Source organism: Cyprinus carpio, chromosome A9, assembly GCF_018340385.1.
Source record: "Cyprinus carpio isolate SPL01 chromosome A9, ASM1834038v1, whole genome shotgun sequence".
NCBI lineage: Eukaryota > Metazoa > Chordata > Actinopteri > Cypriniformes > Cyprinidae > Cyprinus > Cyprinus carpio.
In genome coordinates this window covers 30862067-30868066 of record NC_056580.1, presented here as the reverse complement: position 1 = coordinate 30868066, position 6000 = coordinate 30862067, and the positions used below count along the sequence as shown (strand labels likewise).

At 41.6% G+C, this 6000-nt stretch overlaps 1 pseudogene; it reads right to left on the bottom strand.

Annotated features, from left to right (window-relative positions):
- Positions 1-2860: 2860 nt before the first annotated feature.
- LOC122133902 overlaps positions 2861-6000 on the bottom strand; it is a 28729-nt pseudogene continuing 25589 nt past the window's right edge.

Genomic DNA, 6000 nt, shown 5'->3' with positions numbered 1-6000 from the left:
CAGCTGCCTCTGACGCGGGACACTGGCCCGCCAGCAAATATACAGAGGACGCAGTTGTGAGTCCTCACCGCCTGCAACTGTTGATACCCTTGACCTTGCCGACCCTTTGGCTGGCCTTTAACATACTCAGAACAGAAGAGACCATCAACCCGCTAGAGTGACTGTCCATGCTGTCCGGCCTGTCATCATGTCTTCTGTGGAGTTTTAGGACTCAAACCTTCAAACCAGCTGTCAGGGAATGCCGTTGAAGCACTAGGTTCAGTCTAATCGTCATTTAACTCACCATCATGTTCTTTTCAAGCTGGAGAAGACCAAAGAAGATGTTTATGCAGAATGAACTGAGCTGCTGTAAGTTTCATGAAGACCTGATAACATCAACACCTAACTCGTCCTCCATGATAGCAGTGCATAAATATCGCTTAGAAATCACTGTTGTTACCTTGAAGCAACAAACAAGAGAAACATTTTAGACGAGATCCTAATAAACAAGACAGAAAAACCATAGATAATGCATGGTTTTTAAAACAATCCCCCCCCCCCCTTTTGTACTTAAGGATCAAATAATGGTAAAGAAGTCCTCCAAAGCGTCTAAAAAAACATCACCGCTCATGAACATGACCTGCCTCGCTGTTTCAAGAGCCTGTATCAGGAAAGTGTTTCATTAGAACAGCATCTGCTTTAAAAAGAAACTTACTTTCAGCCAGATGATAATATCAGGAGAAAACACAGCAAACATCTTTCTGTGGTGCTTATAACATGAATGTTGGAAAGTGACATGATTTACTAATTAACTAATAATAACTACGAAAAAACAGAAAATAAAACATGCAACCTGCTGTGCCACTCCATAAATAATTATCTTTCATGTCTTGTGTTTCCAGACACAAATCATCTCAAACCATCTACAAACTGATACATTTACTGCCAGATGCAGATTGACTGAAGAAAATTTTCAGAGAGGGTCATCCGGGACAAAGGGGGGTGTTGGTTTTCTGAAAATGTTTCACAATAAGTGGAGTTTTTGCTTAAAACAAGAAAATCTCTGCATCAGAAACACACTAAAACACCCCAAAAAGCTTAACTGCATAGCAACACTCTAGCAACCATCAAAACAAACCCTGGCAACCAACTGCATAGCAACACTCTAGCAACCACACAAAACACCCTGGTAATTGCACAACAAAACACTAAAACACCCGAAAAAACAGCTTAACGTGATAGCAACATCCTATCAACCAACCATAACACACTATGCAACCAAATAGCAACAGACTACAACAATCAAAGCAGCCTAAATGCCTAGTAACACCCTATCAACAACACACCAACACACCATGACAACGTTATAAAAACACCTAAAACACTCTCAGCAGACTGTAACTGCACAAGCAACACCCGATCAACCACCCAGAACACCCTGGTAAACTGCCACAGAAACACACACACACACACACCACACACACACACACTCACACACATCACGGCACACACACACACACAACACACACACCACCACTATACTTATAGAAACAACGCCGGCAAATGCCTAAGAAACACTAAGCAACAACTCAGAGCAGCTAAAAAGATTAACTTCATAGCAACACGCTAGCACAACCACTCAAAGAACATCCTGGCAACTGTGCCAGAAAACACACAAACATACTTGGAGACCACCCTGGCATATGCATACAAAACACTCAAGCAGCCTTACTGCTAGCAACAAACTATCAACGCACACCATAATACCCTGACAAACTGGATGGCCACACACTAAAACTCTCAGAGAGCTTACATGCATAGTAACACCTGGCAACCGCTAAGTACCACACTCAAACTACTCTGACAGCTGTAACTGCATAGCAACACCCTAATCACCACATAACAAACACTAAAAACACCAGACACAGGTGCCTAATCCATATCAAACCCTATTCATGCGCCCATAATGCCCATGTAACGATGCATAAACTCGCATAAAACACCCATACTGCTGGTCACCCTTAGCAACAATAGAAATACAGAATCAGACGCAAACGTATGAATCGTGATTCAATTCTTCATATTGTCACAATTGGTTTTAACTCTGACATATTTGATATACACCAAAAGCATTGAGCAGACTCCAGTTTATGAAACCAGACACTCTGTGAAAAAGAATGCTTTCTCTGAGATCCTTCAAAAGGGTTAAGAAATGATTAAAAAATAGAAATACAGGTTTTGTACATAATTAGTTTTACACTCTTTTTGCAAAAAGAGATACAAAGACATCAAACCTCAGCAAACTAAACAAAACTAACTCCTTTTGCTTTAATTACTGCCCTCAGTTTCGGTCGATGGCCCTAGGGGATGTGATCAGTTTGTGGCACTGCTCGAGGTGGTCCTGGGAAGCCCCGTTTTCTTTGACATTGGCCTTCCAACACATCTGCATTGTTGGAGGAGTCTCTTTAATTTCTCAGTTTCCTCTTGACAATACCCTCATAAGATTACAGAAAGGATCATCTGGGTTCAGGGTCTGGTGAGTTTTGCTGGCCAGTGAAAGCACACCAACACCAATGGTCATTTACCCAACGTGACGTGGTGGCTTTTGGCAGTGTGGGCAGGTGCCAAATCCTGCTGGAAATGAAATCATCATCTTCAAAAAGTGCTCCCATCAAAAGAACGGAGTAAACAGGTGCAAGTGACTTTGCTGTTTTTCAAAACACACAATGGACCAACACCAGCACATTGAACATTGAAGCACCCAATCATCAAAGACTGGGGAAACTTAACACTGGACTTCAATCAGGACGGGCTCTGAGCTTCTCCCCCTTCCTCCAGACTCTACGGACCTTGGTTTCCAATGAAATACAAACTATACTCTCTACTGAAAAAGTGGACTTTGGACCCTGGGCAACCAGACCCAGTTCTTCTTCTCCTTCACTCCCAGGTAAGACACCTCAGATTGGCTTAAACAAGAGATAATACGACAACTGTCTCCAATTTCTTGACACTCTGTGGTGGTTCTCCTTGATGCCTTGACCCCAGCCTCAGTGCGCATTCCTTGTGAGTGATTCACTTCAAGTCTTGAATCGCATTTTGCTTGACAATCCTCATAGAAGGCTGCGAGTTCTCTCGTTTGGTTGTCATCTTTTCCTTCGCCCTCAGACTTCGGTTAACATGCTGGGTACAGCACTCTGTGAACAAGCTAGCTTCAAATTTGGCAAATGAATGTTTGTGGCTTACCCTCCTGGTGAAGGTTATTGTCAGGTGATTGTCTTCTGGACCTCTGTCAGATCAGGCACAGTCTTCCCCATGATTGTGTAGCGTAGCAACCAAAACCGAGAGACATCCAGAAAGGCCTCAGGAAACCTTGGCAGGTGTTTTGTGTTGATTACTGTGATTGGCATGTCCCATATTGCTAATTTGTTATAGAATTGGTGGTTTTTGTTAATGTGAGCCAAATGATCACAATTAAAAGACCAAAGACTTTTAAGAGAGCATCCCCTGTACACATCATGGTAGTGCGCCAAGTGAAGCATTAGCAGAGCAGTTTGTAGGAACGAGAAATACGAAAAACTGGTCTAACAGTTCACAGATTAATGTTTAATCAGCTCAGATTGAGTATCAAATGCGCTCAAAGCTGCAAAAGGGGAATATTATTCTACTATTATTAGTAAACTAACAGCTTTACTCCCCGTGTTCTGTTATAGAGTCAGTCAATAACTAATCCAAACCCTCCTAGTGACTTTAACTTGCTTCCACCATTGAGCATTGTAATGCATTTCAATTATTTTTCAACTAAAATTGAGATATCCATAGCGCTATTGCTTGTGAGGTTGCTCCTAGCTTGTTGAGGTGCCTCCTCTAATTCGCTGGTCTTGCTTTATTCAGTTTTAGTGGCTGTTGACGTACTCTATTTTTTTTCTAACTTGTCTGGTCTATGACTCTACTACTTGCAACTTATCCCCTCCCTACGCTGGTTTAAAAATGGCTGCCTGTCATTTTACCCCACATCACTACCATTGTAAATGCCTCACCCATTCAGGAAATGCTCATAATCATGCTCTAAAAATGGCTGCAGTTACGCCGTTCTGAAAAAAGCTTGTTAGTGATATCCTGACTGTCAAATTATCGACCCATTTCTAACTTACCTTTCCTGGCAAGTGCTTGAGCGTTTGTTTGTTGGGCAACTCCATACTCATCTCGTGTACGTACAGAGACGAAAAATGCCTACATTAGAAGAGAATTTCAATCCGGGTTTAGATCTGGACCAGTACAGAGACTGCTTTTGGTCCATGGTTTCTGAATGAACCTCCTCGTGTATAGCGACTCTGGGGCTTGTGGCATTTTGGTCTGTTAGACCTTACCCCCGCCTAATTCGTACCACGGATCAGAGTGTCATAGTATTTTATTAGGACAATTTGCAAAGGGGACCTGTCTGTCTGGAACGGTGTTAGACGGTTTGAATCTTACCTCCAGTCGAGTTTCACAATTTGTCTACCTGGGTTCAGAACAGATCCTCAGACTGTTTCGCTGTGTCAGGGTGTCCCTCAGGGGTCATCTTGGGTCCTACTGTCTTCTAGTAATTTATATGTTTCCTCTCGGGATATCATTCAAAATATGGCCGGAGCTAGCACTGCTATGCCGACGACACCCAATTTATATCACTCTCAGCCTGATCTCATTTTTTCCCTCTCAAACCTTTCTGACTGTTTGATGGAATTAAAGGGTGGATTGTGAAACTCAACTTTCTTAAACTAACCTGCTCAAAACGAAGTCTTATTAATGGGCCTCCCTTTGAATGTCAGTAAATGTAAATATTTTAGAACTCTCAGGACGACACACCCACTTTATCCCCCTTCTGAGTCAGGTTCGTAATTTGGGGTTTATTGTCGATGCCCAGACTAACATTTAACTCGCATTTTAATAACATAACGACGTTGCTTTTTTCCATCTAGACAACATTGCGCGCATCAGACCGTTTTCTCTCTAGCCTGAATGCAGAGAAGCTTATCCATGCTTTCATCCACATCAATGTGATTATTGTAACTCCTCTTTGCGGGGTTACCTGGCAAACTCTATTAAGAGGTTGCAATATATCAAACTCGGCAGCGACGTCAGTTTTAGAATCTAAAAGCTCACACCTCTCACGTCACACATCACACCGGTAAGCTCCAGCAACTGCACTGGCTTTCCATTCAAGTCCAGTATTGAGATTTTAAAAGTTCTGATTTTACCTTATAAGCAGTACTGGGCTGGCCTCCAGAGTACAATCTGTGACTTGGTTACTCCCAGGTCCAGTCCTGGCTCCGCTCTCTCCGTCTGCTGGCTCTCTTTCTCTGGTCAGCCTCGTTGTAACTTAAAAACTATGGGGGAGGGCTAAGATTTCCTGGAATGCGCCGAAGTTTTAGGAATACATGTCCTGTCGTCTACCAGGGAATTGCTGCTTCTGGTGATTGTTTTACGGAGACTTCTTAAGACACATCTTTTACTCCCGCTTTTTAATTTAAATTGGTGTATTTGATACTTCTTTTTTACTGCAATGTATTGTTTTTGATTGTTTGACGTATTTTGTATGTTGTAGCGCGTTGAGCATGTGAAAGGCGTCATAAACATAGAAATTAATTATTATTCAGTTATTATTAAACATACTTTCAGTCGTGTGTGCCCTGAATTTATTTATACCCAAGTTTTTACAAATTTGGTTGAAATTACTGTGAATAAATGAACGCTTGTAGTCCAACACCTATCTAATTTATTGAAAGCACCTGTATAAGTAGTATAATATATATATAAAGAATATATATATATATATATATAGATATATATAGAGTCTATATATATATATGAAAAATAACAAATTCTCAGTGAACCAAAATACCCTGAACTCACCCGCGCCAATATCCACCACCTGGGAGGCCGGGGTGGACAAGGGCGGTCATGAAAATAGTGTCGTGAAAAATAACAAACAAACTTTAGAGAGGGGTTCATCGAATTAATAGCTCGAGGCATGATTGAAAA